The sequence below is a fragment of the Siphateles boraxobius genome, unplaced genomic scaffold (genome assembly GCF_051911475.1).
Source record: "Siphateles boraxobius isolate OS27281-9 unplaced genomic scaffold, OSU_SipBor_1 52, whole genome shotgun sequence".
NCBI lineage: Eukaryota > Metazoa > Chordata > Actinopteri > Cypriniformes > Leuciscidae > Siphateles > Siphateles boraxobius.
In genome coordinates this window covers 27,932-48,994 of record NW_027509164.1, presented here as the reverse complement: position 1 = coordinate 48,994, position 21,063 = coordinate 27,932, and the positions used below count along the sequence as shown (strand labels likewise).

General features: G+C 46.6%; 7 non-coding genes and 3 pseudogenes across 7 annotated transcripts; all 10 read left to right on the top strand.

The window, feature by feature from the left end:
* The first annotated feature begins 499 nt into the window (after window positions 1-499).
* Window positions 500-676, top strand: LOC143713782 (U2 spliceosomal RNA; annotated as a pseudogene).
* Window positions 677-1,110: 434 nt separating this feature from the next.
* On the top strand, window positions 1,111-1,275 carry LOC143713651 (U1 spliceosomal RNA). The gene has a single exon (XR_013195205.1). It is a non-coding gene; the product is annotated as a U1 spliceosomal RNA (small nuclear RNA).
* Window positions 1,276-7,875: 6,600 nt separating this feature from the next.
* LOC143713751 (U2 spliceosomal RNA) lies at window positions 7,876-8,051 on the top strand (annotated as a pseudogene).
* Window positions 8,052-8,485: 434 nt separating this feature from the next.
* Window positions 8,486-8,649, top strand: LOC143713630 (U1 spliceosomal RNA). Its single transcript, XR_013195186.1, has one exon. It is a non-coding gene; the product is annotated as a U1 spliceosomal RNA (small nuclear RNA).
* A 1,127-nt stretch (window positions 8,650-9,776) lies between these two features.
* LOC143713701 (U2 spliceosomal RNA) lies at window positions 9,777-9,967 on the top strand. The gene has a single exon (XR_013195251.1). It is a non-coding gene; the product is annotated as a U2 spliceosomal RNA (small nuclear RNA).
* Window positions 9,968-10,401: 434 nt separating this feature from the next.
* LOC143713619 (U1 spliceosomal RNA) lies at window positions 10,402-10,565 on the top strand. Its single transcript, XR_013195175.1, has one exon. It is a non-coding gene; the product is annotated as a U1 spliceosomal RNA (small nuclear RNA).
* A 1,127-nt stretch (window positions 10,566-11,692) lies between these two features.
* LOC143713700 (U2 spliceosomal RNA) lies at window positions 11,693-11,883 on the top strand. The gene has a single exon (XR_013195249.1). It is a non-coding gene; the product is annotated as a U2 spliceosomal RNA (small nuclear RNA).
* Window positions 11,884-12,317: 434 nt separating this feature from the next.
* On the top strand, window positions 12,318-12,481 carry LOC143713608 (U1 spliceosomal RNA). The gene has a single exon (XR_013195164.1). It is a non-coding gene; the product is annotated as a U1 spliceosomal RNA (small nuclear RNA).
* A 5,960-nt stretch (window positions 12,482-18,441) lies between these two features.
* LOC143713789 (U2 spliceosomal RNA) lies at window positions 18,442-18,609 on the top strand (annotated as a pseudogene).
* Window positions 18,610-19,043: 434 nt separating this feature from the next.
* LOC143713597 (U1 spliceosomal RNA) lies at window positions 19,044-19,207 on the top strand. Its single transcript, XR_013195153.1, has one exon. It is a non-coding gene; the product is annotated as a U1 spliceosomal RNA (small nuclear RNA).
* Window positions 19,208-21,063: the final 1,856 nt, after the last annotated feature.

Below are 21,063 nucleotides of genomic sequence, written 5' to 3'. Positions count from 1 at the left end.
CAACGCTGCAGGGTGGGCCGCACGTCGTTATTCGGATGGGGGGGCCGGGGTCACACGTAGAAGGTCCCGGCCGCCACCGACCCTGGCCGCCCGTAGATGCACCCTCACCACACCGGCTACGGGAACAGCGGGCCAGCGGGCCGGAGGAGAGGGGATCTCCGCTGGGCACCAGAAGCGGGGAGTCTGGGGCCTGTTCTGGAGACCTGGAGTGAATGGACAATCTTGATAGGGACTCACCCTCGATCCTGTACAAGAGATGTTTTATTTGGCATATTTTATTGTTTTATTGTTTTATATTTGCATTCCTATTTTATTTTAATCCATTTTACCTTTACTTTAAAACAACACACAACATACATGGACTTTTACACAACACATCAACATAACTGATTTTTAACTGTAACTTATGTCCTTTTTGTTGTTTTAAGATATGTGCAAAAATGTGATTTTATAAGGAAAAAATGGATATTGAAAGAATGGAATGAAACAATGTGACAATAAACTTTTTTCGAAAGAAAAAAAATCTGTTCTTATCAGTTTAATATCTGATACGTGCCCTACCCGGGCACCATATATTAAATTGATTTTTGGAACTGGGAGATGGAAGAGGGGCTTGCTCCGTCCACCCCACGCATCGACCCGGTATTGCAGTACTTCTGGGAACGGTGCACCCCCAAAAACTGTGTTCAATGAAAGAGATGTTTTAGTCTTGTGTGGCAGCAGGTGTTAATGGAAATAATGTATATTGCTGTGTATGGGTGCTTTAAAGGTGTTGTAGGTGATCATATGCTATACAGGTAATGGTGGTGTGAGAGGGAAAAAAAAACAACAACTCTGTTCTTATCTCGTTTAACATCTGATTCGTCCACTATCCGGTGGCCGCGTATGAAATTGATTTTTGGCTCATGGATCCGGAGCATGAAAACAACATCATCCACAACAACAACAGCAAAAGAGCCCGACTCTGCAGGTTTTTGATGTCTCTCTCTTATCTCTTGGAGTTTTTACGAATGAGCTGATGAGTTGAATCAGGTGTGTGTTTGATTGTCCGACCGTTGGTGAGGATTGCGGAGAGGGACACGGTGCCTCTGACGGGAGGCCTGGGAATTCATACTTACCTGGCAGGGGAGACACCATGATCAGGAAGGTGGTTCACCCAGGGCGAGGCTCGGCCAATTTCACTCCGGTTGTGCTGACCCCTGCGAATTCCCCAAATGTGGGAATCTCGACTGCATAATTTATGGTAGTGGGGGACTGCGTTCGCGCTCTCCCCTGGACACACTGGTTAAAAGAGCAGATTGTTCGAGTTCCTCTTCTTCTGGTAGTTAACGACCTGGGAAGTCCAGAGAATTGAACTGCAGTGGTTGATTGAGAGATGTAAAACTCTCAACCTAGGACCAGTCTGCAAAAGTAGGGCTGTTTTTTAGTTTTTTTTTTCATCATTCTTCAAATAATCTCCATTATTCAACCAGCGCTTTTATTGGCAGCAGTGGTCCTAGAAGCAAAGTTGTTCCGAATGAGGAGTTCTATCATGTGGTATGAATACCTTGTGCATGTGTGAAAAATCACCTGACATACAGTCGCCTATGGCCGTATTCATGTTGTTGTTTTTACTGTTTACAGCGCCACCAAGTGGCCAGTCGCCACATCCCTTTTCACCTGAGCACAGGCTGAGCCCGTGCACAGGTGTACCGACTTGGGTGTAATTGTCTCATTCCGTTGGAGAGTTATGGCCATTTAAGTAAAGCCCGCCTCGCCCACTCCCAACGTTTTGGCGTCCCGTCGCCAACGTGAATCGAAATTCCGACTTTTTTCCCCATCGCTGTCGGCAATCAGACTCCAGGGAATCTTTCTGCACCGGTTTGGGTCAGATCGGGCGAAAGACCTAGGACTAGTGTGCAAAAGTAGCTTTTTCACAAAATCCCAAATACCCGAAAATCTCGCCAGCGCAACCATCGAATCCGAGGCCTGCGTCTTGTTCGGCCCGAGCCAAGGATTCCGGTGATGTAAGACACTTGGGTCTGCGACGGACGGTTCAGGAGTTACGAGGCACTTCGTACTTCTGATCGCTGCAGCGCCACCTTGGGGCCGATTGGGCCGAGCCTTGGTGATGTTGTAGACCGGGCGGGTACTACCATCCCTCAAGAGTTTCAAGTCTCTACGACGTACGCTTTGGTCTGCCCGCTCACTTTTAGGGCAGAATGTTTGTTGGTCCAAAATCCCAGGTTGCACTCCAAAGTGTCGTGTTGTGCGCTCTGCTGTGATCCATTTTCGGTGTCAACAGTCAAGCTGAGCTTGTATTGCTGTGAGCTGAGCTTGTTTGTTGGCGACCTTTAGACCCTCTCGCCACGGCCCAGGTGGGCGTGGCCTTTGACGGCTCCCCCGCCTCTGCGTCATTGTGTCATCGCTTCTCGGCCTTTTGGCTAAGATCAAGTGTCTGGTCCTAGGGTAGAGACAGCGATCGCCTCTTGGAGGTTTTTCCGGCTTGGGTCCTTCAGTGACTTGAGCCCCAAACTTTTGAGAGGTACATTGATCCAGCTGCTTTTATTCCGGTTCTGTTTTAAGGTAAGACCTTTTTATCTATTTATTTATTATTTATTTATTTATTGTTTTTTAAAGTTTTAGGCTGTTGGTGTCTCCACCATGTCGGCTGCCCGTGCCGGCATGAGGAGGCACCACAGCGTGCGTTTTTTATTCAAAGAAGTTGAGGGGAAGCTCCTGGGGATGTCACGTCTTGACTTCTCCAGGAAGCTGATCCAAAAAACTCTAAATTTTAAACCTGATGATCTGAATTGCATCGTGACTCTGCCCCTGAACAAAGGATTTGATGTTAGTTTTAGAGCGGTTTCCCACCTGAATGATTTCTGGCACAGATTTGAAGTAGCTAAATCCCAGCTGTCCATGTTTACTGTTGAAAAGCTCTCTGACAACACACTTAAAACTGTGATTGTTAGAATGTTTAATGAGACAGTGACTGGGGAGGACATTTGTGTCTGGCTGGGCAGATTTTGCACAGTTCGAAGCCAGCCAGTCAAGGTTTTAGATGAGGATGGTATTTGGACATGCTCCTGGCGAATTCCCATTAAACAATGGGAAGACGCTGGGGGCTACCAGGGCCTGAAGCATCTGCCTTCTATGATTGTGTTGGGTGAGAACAGAGGCTACATTCACTACCAGGGTATGCCCAAATTATGTAGAAAATGTGGAAAGTTTGGGCACTTAGCTGAAGCATGCCAGGAAATGATATGTGGGAAATGCAGAGAAATTGGTCATACTTTTGAAGAGTGTACCAATGGCAGGCGGTGTAACCTCTGTGGGGAGTCATCCCATCTCTACAGAGATTGCCCTAAAAGTTTTGCCAACAAACTGAAAGGCAACAAAATGGCCGCCCCACATGTGGAACAAACAAAAGAGCAAAGGAAGGAGGAGGCGGTCCCTGAGGTTTTGGCGGGAAATTCTATTTCCCAGCCAGCCTCAGGGAGTGGGCAGGAGGAAGGAAGTGGGGCGGCCACAGGGGCGGAGTCAAGTTTTAACAGCGAACAGAGTGAGGAAGCCGTTCCCCAACAAGAGAGAAGTGAAAACAAAATGGAGGAGGAGGAGGAGGATGCAACGGCTTCCTCACTCTACACCGTATCGGAGGTTAGTGTGGTGGATAGTGGGGGTGAATCCGAGGGTTCACTCCCCAATGCTCAGGTGCAAAAAAGGTCTGCGAGATCTCCTCTGCTTCAAACAGAGGAGAAAAGGCTGCGGGCATCGCATCGGCTAGATAGTTCCTCTTCGTTAGATCTAGACCGTATGTGGCCCGCAGAATCTCCCAATGAAGTCTCCTTTTTGCACGTTAAGCTTAGAACATCGTCACCGAAGGAGCCACAAGAGGTTCTCTCTGTGGACTCTGAGGCGGCGAGCATTTGCCCTCCTGATCCCAGTTTTTCTGGGGAAAAGGAGAAGCAAGTGCTACATGACATAACATGATTTTAATGTAACTTTCTGCAGTCTTTTGGTTTTATCCTTCTATTAATGCTTGTATTTTTAACCATACTGCTCATGGCCCTCACTATCTCTACAATCAATGTGAGAAGTGTGAGGTGTACTTTGCGAGCACAGAGTGTGTTATCCTTTTTAAAAACTTTTAAGTCAGATGTGTTTTTATTGCAAGAATGTGGTTTGCCCTTTTTAACAAATTACAGGAAGTGGGAGGAGATTTGGACCCCAGGATTTTCCATTTGGAGTGGGTCCAATTTTAACAAAAATGACGGTGTTGCTATTTTAATAAAAAATCCCAACCTTTTGGTGAAGGGCAGCACTGTGGTGAGGGACGGGCGGGCAATTTTAGCAAATCTGACTTTTTTAGGTAAGGATCTTAACATTTTAAATATGTATGGTTTTACTGAAAAAAATAACAGGTATGAGCTTTTAGAAGACTTGCAACCCCACATGCTAGGCAGGGCTCCCCTAGTGGTAGCAGGGGATTTTAATTGTGTATTATCAAAAAAGGACAGAAGGAGGGTAGGAGAGGATTTTAAGGTCGACAAGACATCGGTTTTATTACAAAATATAGTCAAAGATTTTAAGTTAGTTGACTGTTTTAAAACAATGCATCAAAGAGAGGAAGGCTTCACCTGGTTCAGTGGTGACGGTGCCAGAGCCTCTCGAATTGACTATATTTTTACCAGGGACCTCCCGCCGACCGATGCTACATTGACCCCCCTCTTTTTTTCCGACCATATGATGCTGTCTTGCACTCTTTCACTCCCCACGGGTGTGACTGCAGGGAGAGGGCTGTGGAAGCTGAACTGTTCCCTATTAGAGGACGAGGAACTGGTTAGTGAGTATAGGGAGCAGTTCAGCCAATGGCAGACCCTCCAGGACTTTTACGACTCACGTGCACAGTGGTGGGAGATGGTGAAACAAAGGACAGGACGGTTTTTTAAACAAATTGGAAAGGAAAAAAAGAATAAAGAAAAAAGACGCATGATGGGGTTGCAAAAAAGACTGCAGAGATATTTTAACCTTTTAAACAATGGATTGGATTTTACAAATGAAATAAAAGAAGTAAAGAAAGAAATGTCAGATCTGTCTGAAACAAAGAGCAAAGGTGTCATTTTAAGATGTAGAGAAAGGGAGTTAGAGGAAGGAGAGAAGTGTACCAGGTATTTTTTTAAAAAGACAATAGCTCGGGGAGGGTCGATCAATATTTTAAAAACTTTTAGAGGGGGGGAAGTAAATACAACTGACCTGATTTTAGGGGAAATTGAAAGTTTTTACAGTAATTTATACGGCACTAAAGAGGTACACAATGGCATCTTAGAGGAAGTTTTAGGGTTTTTAGATAAAAAAGTTAAGAGTCCAGATGTGCTTTTATCCCAGGATTTTAATCTTTTAGAATTGGAAAAAGCTTTAAAGGGTTTTAAGAAGGGGAAGTCCCCGGGCATGGACGGACTCCCCTTTGAGTTTTATCTGACTTTCTGGGACATTTTAGCACATGACTTACTTACAGTTTTTAAAGAATTTGAGACTCTTGACAGACTTCCAGACAGCTTTAGAGTAGGGATAGTTACATTACTGTACAAAAAAGGAGACAAGACTGACTTGAGAAACTGGCGACCAATCACTCTTTTAAATTATGATTGTAAACTTTTTAGTAAGATTTTAGCTACACGCATGTCGACTGTTTTAGAGGACGTAATCCACCTGGATCAAGCTTGCGCTGTGCCCGGCAGGAAGATCACGGACAGCCTGGTACTGATCAGAGACGCCATCTGTTATGCGAGAGACAGAAACATTAGGCTTGTAGTCCTAAATTTAGACTTTGAAAAAGCTTTTGATCGGGTCTCGCACCAGTACCTCCTTCAGGTACTGCAAAAAATGGGGTTTCCAGAGAGGTTTATAGCTTGGGTGGGACTGCTGTATGAGGGCTTAAGCAGCAAATTTCTTGCAAATGGGCATCTTTCCAAAGCTGTAAATATCCACAGCGGTGTCCGTCAGGGGTGTCCTTTATCTCCCCTTCTGTATGTGGCTTGTATTGAGCCACTGGCACAGATCTTGAGAAGGGATAAATGGATTAAAGGACTAGATATCCCAGGAACTGGTGGACTGACGGCGACCTGCGTTTTATATATGGATGACGTGACCCTTTTAGCGACTGACTTTTTATCAGTACGAAGAGCAATGGACTTGACTGACTGGTACGGTCGGGCCTCGGGCGCCAAGCTTAACAGGAGTAAGTCCGAGGCCCTGCTCTTCGGGCCGTGGGGCGACGTGGACACAGGAGGACTAGATTTGGATTTTAAAGAAAAGGATTTGAAAATTTTAGGAGTAAAATTTGACAGGGAGGGTGGAGGACCAGGAAACTGGACTGACATGTTAGGGAAAGTCAGACAAAGACTGGGCTTTTGGGGACTAAGACAACTGACGTTAGAAGGCAAGATTTTAATTTTTAAAGCAGTGATTTTACCACTAATTTTACTTGTCTGTTCTGTTTTTAGTCCCCCAAGACGATTCCTGGCCAAGTTGGAGAGGGCGGTATTTTATTTCCTGTGGGGGTCCAAGTGGGAACGAATCAAGAGGGAGGTGGTTAAAAAGAAAAAAGAGAATGGCGGGAAAGGCCTCCCAGACCCCCACCTGTTTTTAGGCAGCCGCTTTGCCGCCCTCCATATCCAGTATGCACTGACCCCATCCAGAGAACACAAGACAGCAGCCATGACCCGATTCTGGATGGGGTCATACCTAAGAAGTTTGAAAATTTTACCCATTGATCTTAAAAGTCCAGTGTCTTTTAATTTGTCAAAAGAGCATAGTTTTATTAAGAAATTTTTAAAGAAATATCTTTTAGAAACAAATGATGCCACTGTTTTAACTAATCACAAGTCTCTCGTCTCTCTTGTGCAGGATCGAGAATCGGTGAGTCCAGTTCCAGGCCTCACACTAGGTGAGGCCAAAGACGTTTGGAGGAACGCAGCCCACCCAGCTCTCCAGAACAGGCTTAAGGACCTGTCGTGGATGGTGGCTCATGAGATCCTCCCGGTCAGGGCGGTCATGCACTCCAGAGGCATGGCCAAAAACTCCACCTGCCCACGGTCCGGATGTGGTTCCCCGGAGACCGTTCAACATCTGCTCTGGGAGTGCGGCGCTGCGCGGGACCTGTGGGCCAAGACAGGCCCCCTGTTTTTCCCGTGCCTGCCAGCGGGTGGGGCCCAGGTGGACTATAAGCTCGCCATCCTGGGGGTGGGTCAGGGCTTGAAGGAGTTGACACCACCAACGTTTGCCTCGCTCTGGCTCACCCTCAACCACATCAAGGATGCCATCTGGGTCACCAGAAACCTGCTGGTGGGGAAACGCGTGACGGTCCCCCTCCACGCGTGCGAGCAGAGGATAACATCAACGCTGCAGGGTGGGCCGCACGTCGTTATTCGGATGGGGGGGCCGAGGTCACACGGAGAAGGTCCCGGCCGCCACCGTACCTGGCCGCCCGTAGATGCACCCTCACCACTCTGGCTACGGGAACAGCGGGCCAGCGGGCCGGAGGAGAGGGGATCTTCGCTGGGCACTGGAAGCGAGGAGTCTGGGGCCTGTTCTGGAGACCTGGAGTGAATGGACATTCTTGATAGGGACTCACCCTCGATCCTGTACAAGAGATGTTTTATTTGGCATATTTTATTGTTTTATTGTTTTATATTTGCATTCCTATTTTATTTTAATCCATTTTACCTTTACTTTAAAACAACACACAACATACATGGACTTTTACACAACACATCAACATAACTGATTTTTAACTGTAACTTATGTCCTTTTTGTTGTTTTAAGATATGTGCAAAAATGTGATTTTATAAGGAAAAAATGGATATTGAAAGAATGGAATGAAACAATGTGACAATAAACTTTTTTCGAAAGAAAAATCTGTTCTTATCAGTTTAATATCTGATACGTGCCCTACCCGGGCACCATATATTAAATTGATTTTTGGAACTGGGAGATGGAAGAGGGGCTTGCCTCGTCCACTCCACGCATCGACCCGGTATTGCAGTACTTCTGGGAACGGTGCACCCCCAAAAACTGTGTTCAATGAAAGAGATGTTTTAGTCTTGTGTGGCAGCAGGTGTTAATGGAAGTAAGGTATATTGCTGTGTATGGGTGCTTTAAAGGTGTTGTAGGTGATCATATGCTATACAGGTAATGGTGGTGTGAGAGGGAAAAAAAAACAACAACTCTGTTCTTATCTCGTTTAACATCTGATTCGTCCACTATCCGGTGACCGCGTATGAAATTGATTTTTGGCTCATGGATCCGGAGCATGAAAACAACATCATCCACAACAACAACAGCAAAAGAGCCCGACTCTGCAGGTTTTTGATGTCTCTCTCTTATCTCTTGGAGTTTTTACGAATGAGCTGATGAGTTGAATCAGGTGTGTGTTTGATTGTCCGACCGTTGGTGAGGATTGCGGAGAGGGACACGGTCCCTCTGACGGGAGGCCTGGGAATTCATACTTACCTGGCAGGGGAGACACCATGATCAGGAAGGTGGTTCACCCAGGGCGAGGCTCGGCCATTGCACTCCGGTTGTGCTGACCCCTGCGAATTCCCCAAATGTGGGAATCTCGACTGCATAATTTATGGTAGTGGGGGACTGCGTTCGCGCTCTCCCCTGGACACACTGGTTAAAAGAGCAGATTGTTCGAGTTCCTCTTCTTCTGGTAGTTAACGACCTAGGAAGTCCAGAGAATTGAACTGCAGTGGTTGATCGAGACATGTAAAACTCTCAACCTAGGACCAGTCTGCAAAAGTAGGGCTGTTTTTTAGTTTTTTTTTCATCATTCTTCAAATAATCTCCATTATTCAACCAGCGCTTTGATTGGCAGCAGTGGTCCTAGAAGCAAAGTTGTTCCGAATGAGGAGTTCTATCATGTGGTATGAATACCTTGTGCATGTGTGAAAAATCACCTGACATACAGTCGCCTATGGCCGTATTCATGTTGTTGTTTTTACTGTTTACAGCGCCACCAAGTGGCCAGTCGCCACATCCCTTTTCACCTGAGCACAGGCTGAGCCCGTGCACAGGTGTACCGACTTGGGTGTAATTGTCTCATTCCGTTGGAGAGTTATGGCCATTTAAGTAAAGCCCGCCTCGCCCACTCCCAACGTTTTGGCGTCCCGTCGCCAACGTGAATCGAAATTCCGACTTTTTTCCCCATCGCTGTCGGCAATCAGACTCCAGGGAATCTTTCTGCACCGGTTTGGGTCAGATCGGGCGAAAGACCTAGGACTAGTGTGCAAAAGTAGCTTTTTCACAAAATCCCAAATACCCGAAAATCTCGCCAGCGCAACCATCGAATCCGAGGCCTGCGTCTTGTTCGGCCCGAGCCAAGGATTCCGGTGATGTAAGACACTTGGGTCTGCGACGGACGGTTCAGGAGTTACGAGGCATTTCGTACTTCTGATCGCTGCAGCGCCACCTTGGGGCCGATTGGGCCGAGCCTTGGTGATGTTGTAGACCGGGCGGGTACTACCATCCCTCAAGAGTTTCAAGTCTCTACGACGTACGCTTTGGTCTGCCCGCTCACTTTTAGGGCAGAATGTTTGTTGGTCCAAAATCCCAGGTTGCACTCCAAAGTGTCGTGTTGTGCGCTCTGCTGTGATCCATTTTCGGTGTCAACAGTCATGCTGAGCTTGTATTGCTGTGAGCTGAGCTTGTTTGTTGGCGACCTTTAGACCCTCTCGCCACGGCCCAGGTGGGCGTGGCCTTTGACGGCTCCCCCGCCTCTGCGTCATTGTGTCATCGCTTCTCGGCCTTTTGGCTAAGATCAAGTGTAGTATCTGTTCTTATCAGTTTAATATCTGATACGTGCCCTACCCGGGCACCATATATTAAATTGATTTTTGGAACTGGGAGATGGAAGAGGGGCTTGCCTCGTCCACTCCACGCATCGACCCGGTATTGCAGTACTTCTGGGAACGGTGCACCCCCAAAAACTGTGTTCAATGAAAGAGATGTTTTAGTCTTGTGTGGCAGCAGGTGTTAATGGAAGTAACGTATATTGCTGTGTATGGGTGCTTTAAAGGTGTTGTAGGTGATCATATGCTATACAGGTAATGGTGGTGTGAGAGGGAAAAAAAAACAACAACTCTGTTCTTATCTCGTTTAACATCTGATTCGTCCACTATCCGGTGACCGCGTATGAAATTGATTTTTGGCTCATGGATCCGGAGCATGAAAACAACATCATCCACAACAACAACAGCAAAAGAGCCCGACTCTGCAGGTTTTTGATGTCTCTCTCTTATCTCTTGGAGTTTTTACGAATGAGCTGATGAGTTGAATCAGGTGTGTGTTTGATTGTCCGACCGTTGGTGAGGATTGCGGAGAGGGACACGGTGCCTCTGACGGGAGGCCTGGGAATTCATACTTACCTGGCAGGGGAGACACCATGATCAGGAAGGTGGTTCACCCAGGGCGAGGCTCGGCCATTGCACTCCGGTTGTGCTGACCCCTGCGAATTCCCCAAATGTGGGAATCTCGACTGCATAATTTATGGTAGTGGGGGACTGCGTTCGCGCTCTCCCCTGGACACACTGGTTAAAAGAGCAGATTGTTCGAGTTCCTCTTCTTCTGGTAGTTAACGACCTAGGAAGTCCAGAGAATTGAACTGCAGTGGTTGATCGAGACATGTAAAACTCTCAACCTAGGACCAGTCTGCAAAAGTAGGGCTGTTTTTTAGTTTTTTTTTCATCATTCTTCAAATAATCTCCATTATTCAACCAGCGCTTTGATTGGCAGCAGTGGTCCTAGAAGCAAATTTGTTCCGAATGAGGAGTTCTATCATGTGGTATGAATACCTTGTGCATGTGTGAAAAATCACCTGACATACAGTCGCCTATGGCCGTATTCATGTTGTTGTTTTTACTGTTTACAGCGCCACCAAGTGGCCAGTCGCCACATCCCTTTTCACCTGAGCACAGGCTGAGCCCGTGCACAGGTGTACCGACTTGGGTGTAATTGTCTCATTCCGTTGGAGAGTTATGGCCATTTAAGTAAAGCCCGCCTCGCCCACTCCCAACGTTTTGGCGTCCCGTCGCCAACGTGAATCGAAATTCCGACTTTTTTCCCCATCGCTGTCGGCAATCAGACTCCAGGGAATCTTTCTGCACCGGTTTGGGTCAGATCGGGCGAAAGACCTAGGACTAGTGTGCAAAAGTAGCTTTTTCACAAAATCCCAAATACCCGAAAATCTCGCCAGCGCAACCATCGAATCCGAGGCCTGCGTCTTGTTCGGCCCGAGCCAAGGATTCCGGTGATGTAAGACACTTGGGTCTGCGACGGACGGTTCAGGAGTTACGAGGCATTTCGTACTTCTGATCGCTGCAGCGCCACCTTGGGGCCGATTGGGCCGAGCCTTGGTGATGTTGTAGACCGGGCGGGTACTACCATCCCTCAAGAGTTTCAAGTCTCTACGACGTACGCTTTGGTCTGCCCGCTCACTTTTAGGGCAGAATGTTTGTTGGTCCAAAATCCCAGGTTGCACTCCAAAGTGTCGTGTTGTGCGCTCTGCTGTGATCCATTTTCGGTGTCAACAGTCATGCTGAGCTTGTATTGCTGTGAGCTGAGCTTGTTTGTTGGCGACCTTTAGACCCTCTCGCCACGGCCCAGGTGGGCGTGGCCTTTGACGGCTCCCCCGCCTCTGCGTCATTGTGTCATCGCTTCTCGGCCTTTTGGCTAAGATCAAGTGTAGTATCTGTTCTTATCAGTTTAATATCTGATACGTGCCCTACCCGGGCACCATATATTAAATTGATTTTTGGAACTGGGAGATGGAAGAGGGGCTTGCCTCGTCCACTCCACGCATCGACCCGGTATTGCAGTACTTCTGGGAACGGTGCACCCCCAAAAACTGTGTTCAATGAAAGAGATGTTTTAGTCTTGTGTGGCAGCAGGTGTTAATGGAAGTAACGTATATTGCTGTGTATGGGTGCTTTAAAGGTGTTGTAGGTGATCATATGCTATACAGGTAATGGTGGTGTGAGAGGGAAAAAAAAACAACAACTCTGTTCTTATCTCGTTTAACATCTGATTCGTCCACTATCCGGTGACCGCGTATGAAATTGATTTTTGGCTCATGGATCCGGAGCATGAAAACAACATCATCCACAACAACAACAGCAAAAGAGCCCGACTCTGCAGGTTTTTGATGTCTCTCTCTTATCTCTTGGAGTTTTTACGAATGAGCTGATGAGTTGAATCAGGTGTGTGTTTGATTGTCCGACCGTTGGTGAGGATTGCGGAGAGGGACACGGTGCCTCTGACGGGAGGCCTGGGAATTCATACTTACCTGGCAGGGGAGACACCATGATCAGGAAGGTGGTTCACCCAGGGCGAGGCTCGGCCATTGCACTCCGGTTGTGCTGACCCCTGCGAATTCCCCAAATGTGGGAATCTCGACTGCATAATTTATGGTAGTGGGGGACTGCGTTCGCGCTCTCCCCTGGACACACTGGTTAAAAGAGCAGATTGTTCGAGTTCCTCTTCTTCTGGTAGTTAACGACCTAGGAAGTCCAGAGAATTGAACTGCAGTGGTTGATCGAGACATGTAAAACTCTCAACCTAGGACCAGTCTGCAAAAGTAGGGCTGTTTTTTAGTTTTTTTTTCATCATTCTTCAAATAATCTCCATTATTCAACCAGCGCTTTGATTGGCAGCAGTGGTCCTAGAAGCAAATTTGTTCCGAATGAGGAGTTCTATCATGTGGTATGAATACCTTGTGCATGTGTGAAAAATCACCTGACATACAGTCGCCTATGGCCGTATTCATGTTGTTGTTTTTACTGTTTACAGCGCCACCAAGTGGCCAGTCGCCACATCCCTTTTCACCTGAGCACAGGCTGAGCCCGTGCACAGGTGTACCGACTTGGGTGTAATTGTCTCATTCCGTTGGAGAGTTATGGCCATTTAAGTAAAGCCCGCCTCGCCCACTCCCAACGTTTTGGCGTCCCGTCGCCAACGTGAATCGAAATTCCGACTTTTTTCCCCATCGCTGTCGGCAATCAGACTCCAGGGAATCTTTCTGCACCGGTTTGGGTCAGATCGGGCGAAAGACCTAAGACTAGTGTGCAAAAGTAGCTTTTTCACAAAATCCCAAATACCCGAAAATCTCGCCAGCGCAACCATCGAATCCGAGGCCTGCGTCTTGTTCGGCCCGAGCCAAGGATTCCGGTGATGTAAGACACTTGGGTCTGCGACGGACGGTTCAGGAGTTACGAGGCATTTCGTACTTCTGATCGCTGCAGCGCCACCTTGGGGCCGATTGGGCCGAGCCTTGGTGATGTTGTAGACCGGGCGGGTACTACCATCCCTCAAGAGTTTCAAGTCTCTACGACGTACGCTTTGGTCTGCCCGCTCACTTTTAGGGCAGAATGTTTGTTGGTCCAAAATCCCAGGTTGCACTCCAAAGTGTCGTGTTGTGCGCTCTGCTGTGATCCATTTTCGGTGTCAACAGTCAAGCTGAGCTTGTATTGCTGTGAGCTGAGCTTGTTTGTTGGCGACCTTTAGACCCTCTCGCCAGGGCCCAGGTGGGCGTGGCCTTTGACGGCTCCCCCGCCTCTGCGTCATTGTGTCATCGCTTCTCGGCCTTTTGGCTAAGATCAAGTGGTTGTCTTTTTGATCTTTGGAGAAGGAATGATGGCAGGTGCAGCTGCGCCTTCAGTCCCAAGGGCGGGACTGAGAAATACGTTGCGTTTCCAAATGAAGGAGCCTGTGATGGAGATGATGGAAAGAGAAGTGTTTGCACGGGTTATACTTTTGGACAAGATGAAGTTGAAAGTGGAGGACGTGTACTGCTTGCAGACCAACAGAATGGAAAAATGTTTTGATGTAACGCTGAGTACTGTGGAAATGTACAAAGATGTGATGGATAAAGTTGGAAAGATTGGCAAAGAAGGTATCATGGGGAAATTCAATGTGGTAAGCCTTGACAGACCCAATTTCAGAGTCATCACTTTGCACATGTTCAATCCATACGTTACTGATGAAGCATTGATGACGTTCCTTGCTAATTATGCTGAAGTCCTCACACCTGCAAGATATTTAAAAGATGGTGTTGGTTTATGGACTGGGAAAAGACAATTCCAAGTTCTTCTAAGAACTGACGAGAGTGGTTTTGAGGGGTTGATGCACCCTCCTGCATATTTCAACATTGGGGCTGATAAAGGTTTTCTGTTCTACTCTCGGCAGCCCCCTTTTTGTAGGAGGTGTAGACGGTACGGGCACGTTGATGGCAGGTGTGGTGAAGAAAGATGTCGGCGGTGTTTCAAGCTAGGTCACACGGCAAAAGATTGCAGCGTTCCTAAGACTTGCCACAGCTGCGGCTCATTAGACCACTTGATGAAGGATTGTAAGGTGGGTCGGAGGCAGCATGGCAGAGGATGGGGTGTGGGAGAAACAGAGAGACAGATGGAGGAGGTTGGCCAACAAGATGTCATGGTGCAACATGTAAAGGAGAAGATGGCGGTTGTGGAGGGAAAGGAGGGGGCCAAAGCGGCGGTGGAAGGTAATGCGACTGAGGAAGTGGAAGATGTGATGGTTGCTTTCTTGGAGGCATTGAACGGGGAACATTTCAGAGTCGCAGAGCAGCGCCCAAATGACGTGGAAAGCGTGATGGAGGTGGAGGGATAAGGCCTCCTAGAGGGATCGAGAGGAGAAGAAAGTCAGCTGGTTAGGAAGGCAGAAAAGATAAAGGAGAGACCAGGCAAGAGGGCGAGAGCTGAAAAGATGCTAAAGTTAAGCTTTTCGGAGGAATCCTCGTCCACAGACAGTCAAGAGGGGCTTGAGATGGACAATGCTAGGCCCTTATTTCTGCTGACAGAGGGGAAAGTTAGCAGCGAAGATGAGGATCAGATGGATGATTCAGTGGGCCTTAGCGAGGTTCCTATTCGCTGGTCGGATTTGGTTGTCAGTGACACTGGGTCCACAAGTTTGGAGGGACAAGAGACAAAGGGTACTCCACTGGCAGAATAAATGTTCTGCAGTGATGAATTGACTGTGGGGTCCATAAATGTTAGAGGTATTAGGGACTCGGTGAAGCGTAAAGCTGTTTTTTCTTTTTTAGGAAATTATAGGTGTAATGTGTTTTTTTTACAAGAAGTTCATTTAAAGAGTCTAGAGGATTCTAGGAAATTTACAAAAGAGTGGGGGAGAGGTGGAGCAGTATGGAGTGTGGGGGGGGGGGTTTATTCTTCAGGGGTTGGGATTTTGTTTTGGGATAAAGAGATTGAAGTCATAAATCATTTCATTGTTTCTCCGGGGAGGGTGATTGGGGCTGATGTAAAGTGGAGGGGGGGAGAATATAGATTGCTTTCAGTTTACGCTCCTCAAACTGTTGATGAGAGAAAGGAAATGTTTGAAATGTTGTTAACAGTTTGTGCCACCAATAAGCAAATTATAATGGGAGGGGATTTTAATTTGCAATTGAAAGATATAGAGGACAGCAGTCTGACGGTGTTGGAAGGGGTTCTGCAAGGGCATGGGTTGGTAGATGGGGGCCAAGGGGTTAATCCAAAGGTTTGTGTAACAACGTGGAGGAACTCTAGAGGGGTGGAGAAAAGGTTAGATTATGTTTTTTTTTCTAAGACTTTTGTTTTGGAAAGGGGTGGAGTAAGGCCTGTGTTTTTTTCTGATCATGAAATGGTTTGGTTTGTAGTTAAAGGGAATAATTTAATGTTTGGTAAGGGGTACTGGAGGATGAATATTGAGGTATTGAAGGAGAAACAATTTTGTGATGAGTATGTATTCTTTTTTAGGGGGTTGGAGGGGTTAAAGGTCCTGTATAGCGATGTCGGGGGATGGTGGGAAATGGTTAAGAGTCGCTCAAAGGAATGGATTGTTAAATACTGTAAAAGAAGGATGAGGAAGATTTGGAGACAGGCAGGAACTTTGCAAAGAGATTTAGAGTTGAAGTTTGAAGAGTACAATGTTGGGGGTACTTTTGACTGGGACATGGTTCATTCCCTGAAGAGACAGATAAGGTTGATTTATGAAGACCAAGCTAAAAGGTTTTTGTTTAAAAGAAGACAGGAGACTCGAGAGAACGGGGAAAGTTGTAATGCAGCCCTTTTTAGATCTGTGAGGGATCGTAAAGAGAAGCAAGCAATTGTTGAGTTAAAAGATAAGGAGGGAGTGATTTTGACGAAAATAGAGAAAATAAGTGGATATGTAGAAGAGCATTTCAAACAGTTTTTTAGTGAGAGAAATATAGTTGTGGAGAAAAGTGAAATGTTTGTTAAATTTCTGGCAAATACAGTTCCGGAGGATGTAAAGGAAGAGTTGAGCTCCCCTATAACAATCGAAGAGGTCGAGGGAGTATTGAAGCGGATGGGTAAAGGTAAAGTACCAGGGGTTGATGGCTTACCGGTTGAATTTTATGTCAGATTTTTCAATATATTAGGCCCTTATTTGGTGGAGATGGTTAGAGAGGTGTTGGAGAACAAAAAAATAAAAGGCTCAATGTCAATCGGGGTTATGACCCTTCTTTATAAAAAAGGTGAAAGGGCAGATATTGCTAATTATAGGCCGCTTACAATGCTAACTGTGGACTACAAGATCATAGCAAAACTTTTGGCAGACAGACTGAAGAAAGCCCTACCTCATGTAGTGCATGTCGATCAAACATGTGGGGTAGTGGGTCGCAGTACTAAATGGAACTTGCAGCTTATTAGGGATGCCATTGCGTGGGCTGAAGATAGGGACCTTCCATTGATGGTGGTTAGTCTAGATCTAGCTAAAGCATTTGATAGGGTGAATAGATGGTTTATGTTCAAGGTTATGGAGAGGATGGGATTTGGGGAAGTCTTCATAGGATGGATTAGAACGCTGTATAAAGAAGCTAGTTGTTTGGTCCAGGTGAATGGGAGGTTAGGCCAGGGTTTTGAGATAAGGGAGGGAGTGAGGCAGGGGTGTCCTCTCTCACCATTACTCTTTATTCTTTATATGGAGCCGGTGGCAGAGGCAATCAGAATAGATGGTAGGATAAAGGGCTTGACGATACCTGGCAGCAAGGGTACTGTAGTTAAGTTATCACAGTATGCGGATGACACTACGTTGCTGTTGGAGTCAGATAAGTGTCTTGAAAGAGCCTTGTACTTATTTGGGGAGTTTTCTTTAGCGTCTGGGGCTTGCTTAAACATTTCAAAGTCATCTGTCAAGTTCTTTGGAAGGTTTAAACAGAGACTAGATGGAATTGGTGGTCTGCAGGTGTGTGAGGGCCCTGTTAAAATTTTGGGCATACATTTTCAGAATGAAGGGTCAGCAACTCTGAACTGGATTGGCCGTATTGCATCAGTACAGATGAGGCTGGCTAGATGGAAGGGGCGGAGGTTAACATTGATGGGGAAGGTTTTGATATTGAAGATGGATGTGTTGCCCGTGTTTCAGTATTTAGCTTACATTTATCCTTTACCAGCATGTATGAGGAAGGTGGTAATGAGGTTACTATTTAATTTTGTTTGGGGTGGTAGGTATGAATACGTGAAGAGGTCTGAAATGTTCAACCCTGTTAGCAAAGGAGGACGGGATGTGCCTCATATACCTTTAAAACTTGACTGCTTGTTTGTGTCTTCCATTCTAGCACAGTTAGCTGAGCCATTGAAGCATCCATCATGGTTTTTTCTTAGGTTGTTTTTTTCCTATCAGGCGAGGCATGTAATGAGGTGGTCCAACGATGGTCCAAGAGCAGAGGTGCAGCCTTGGCACTACAAGCATGCCGCTAGGTGGATGAGTAAATATCCTGAGAGTAAGGAGGTGGAAGTTTGTTTGGAGCAGAGGAAGTTGTATGGGATGGTAAGAGAAAGGGTGTCCAGTGTAGTTCAGGTTGGGGTTCCGCAGTTGGTGTGGACGAATATTCAGCCAAAAAACCTTGAGAATAGTTTAAAAGATCTTAATTGGTTATGTTTTTTGAGGCGTCTACCAGTGAAAGAGATTATGTACAGGCATGGGTTAGCTAAGGATGGAAGTTGTCCTAGAGAGGGGTGTTCTGGAGAAGAGACTATCAGGCACGCATTTTGGGAGTGTGCCTTTGCTCAGAGAGTGTGGACAAAGGGAGAGAGGTTATTAAGAATGATTTCAGGTAGCTTTAAGGTTTCTAGTGAGAATATAATGGAGGGCATTAGGTGCAAGAGGGGTGAAGGGAAAGATATCTTTTTGCTTTGGTTAATAATGAGTTTGATAAAGAAAGGACTGTGGGAAGAAAGGAAATGTATAAGTAGGGGGAAGGGGAAAAATTCGGCAGAGGGAGTAATACGGGGTGTGGAGGCTGAATTAAGGGGAAGGATTAGGTGGGATTGTCAAAGGTGGGGCAAACATGCTGCTAGAGAAAGGTGGAAAAATTTGTTTGAATTGTAATGTGATGGATATATGTAGAATGTATGAGAAATAATATAATAAAAAAAAATAAAAAAAATAAAAATAAAAAAATCTGTTCTTATCAGTTTAATATCTGATACGTGCCCTACCCGGGCACCATATATTAAATTGATTTTTGGAACTGGGAGATGGAAGAGGGGCTTGCTCCGTCCACTCCACGCATCGACCCGGTATTGCAGTACTTCTGGGAACGGTGCACCCCCAAAAACTGTGTTCAATGAAAGAGATGTTTTAGTCTTGTGTGGCAGCAGGTGTTAATGGAAGTAACGTATATTGCTGTGTATGGGTGCTTTAAAGGTGTTGTAGGTGATCATATGCTATACAGGTAATGGTGGTGTGAGAGGGAAAAAAAAACAACAACTCTGTTCTTATCTCGTTTAACATCTGATTCGTCCACTATCCGGTGACCGCGTATGAAATTGATTTTTGGCTCATGGATCCGGAGCATGAAAACAACATCATCCACAACAACAACAGCAAAAGAGCCCGACTCTGCAGGTTTTTGATGTCTCTCTCTTATCTCTTGGAGTTTTTACGAATGAGCTGATGAGTTGAATCAGGTGTGTGTTTGATTGTCCGACCGTTGGTGAGGATTGCGGAGAGGGACACGGTGGCTCTGACGGGAGGCCTGGGAATTCATACTTACCTGGCAGGGGAGACACCATGATCAGGAAGGTGGTTCACCCAGGGCGAGGCTCGGCCATTGCACTCCGGTTGTGCTGACCCCTGCGAATTCCCCAAATGTGGGAATCTCGACTGCATAATTTATGGTAGTGGGGGACTGCGTTCGCGCTCTCCCCTGGACACACTGGTTAAAAGAGCAGATTGTTCGAGTTCCTCTTCTTCTGGTAGTTAACGACCTAGGAAGTCCAGAGAATTGAACTGCAGTGGTTGATCGAGAGATGTAAAACTCTCAACCTAGGACCAGTCTGCAAAAGTAGGGCTGTTTTTTAGTTTTTTTTTTCATCATTCTTCAAATAATCTCCATTATTCAACCAGCGCTTTTATTGGCAGCAGTGGTCCTAGAAGCAAAGTTGTTCCGAATGAGGAGTTCTATCATGTGGTATGAATACCTTGTGCATGTGTGAAAAATCACCTGACATACAGTCGCCTATGGCCGTATTCATGTTGTTGTTTTTACTGTTTACAGCGCCACCAAGTGGCCAGTCGCCACATCCCTTTTCACCTGAGCACAGGCTGAGCCCGTGCACAGGTGTACCGACTTGGGTGTAATTGTCTCATTCCGTTGGAGAGTTATGGCCATTTAAGTAAAGCCCGCCTCGCCCACTCCCAACGTTTTGGCGTCCCGTCGCCAACGTGAATCGAAATTCCGACTTTTTTCCCCATCGCTGTCGGCAATCAGACTCCAGGGAATCTTTCTGCACCGGTTTGGGTCAGATCGGGCGAAAGACCTAGGACTAGTGTGCAAAAGTAGCTTTTTCACAAAATCCCAAATACCCGAAAATCTCGCCAGCGCAACCATCGAATCCGAGGCCTGCGTCTTGTTCGGCCCGAGCCAAGGATTCCGGTGATGTAAGACACTTGGGTCTGCGACGGACGGTTCAGGAGTTACGAGGCATTTCGTACTTCTGATCGCTGCAGCGCCACCTTGGGGCCGATTGGGCCGAGCCTTGGTGATGTTGTAGACCGGGCGGGTACTACCATCCCTCAAGAGTTTCAAGTCTCTACGACGTACGCTTTGGTCTGCCCGCTCACTTTTAGGGCAGAATGTTTGTTGGTCCAAAATCCCAGGTTGCCCTCCAAAGTGTCGTGTTGTGCGCTCTGCTGTGATCCATTTTCGGTGTCAACAGTCAAGCTGAGCTTGTATTGCTGTGAGCTGAGCTTGTTTGTTGGCGACCTTTAGACCCTCTCGCCACGGCCCAGGTGGGCGTGGCCTTTGACGGCTCCCCCGCCTCTGCGTCATTGTGTCATCGCTTCTCGGCCTTTTGGCTAAGATCAAGTGTCTGGTCCTAGGGTAGAGACAGCGATCGCCTCTTGGAGGTTTTTCCGGCTTGGGTCCTTCAGTGACTTGAGCCCCAAACTTTTGAGAGGTACATTGATCCAGCTGCTTTTATTCCGGTTCTGTTTTAAGGTAAGACCTTTTTATCTATTTATTTATTTATTTATTGTTTTTTAAAGTTTTAGGCTGTTGGTGTCTCCACCATGTCGGCTGCCCGTGCCGGCATGAGGAGGCACCACAGCGTGCGTTTTTTATTCAAAGAAGTTGAGGGGAAGCTCCTGGGGATGTCACGTCTTGACTTCTCCAGGAAGCTGATCCAAAAAACTCTAAATTTTAAACCTGATGATCTGAATTGCATCGTGACTCTGCCCCTGAACAAAGGATTTGATGTTAGTTTTAGAGCGGTTTCCCACCTGAATGATTTCTGGCACAGATTTGAAGTAGCTAAATCCCAGCTGTCCATGTTTACTGTTGAAAAGCTCTCTGACAACACACTTAAAACTGTGATTGTTAGAATGTTTAATGAGACAGTGACTGGGGAGGACATTTGTGTCTGGCTGGGCAGATTTTGCACAGTTCGAAGCCAGCCAGTCAAGGTTTTAGATGAGGATGGTATTTGGACATGCTCCTGGCGAATTCCCATTAAACAATGGGAAGACGCTGGGGGCTACCAGGGCCTGAAGCATCTGCCTTCTATG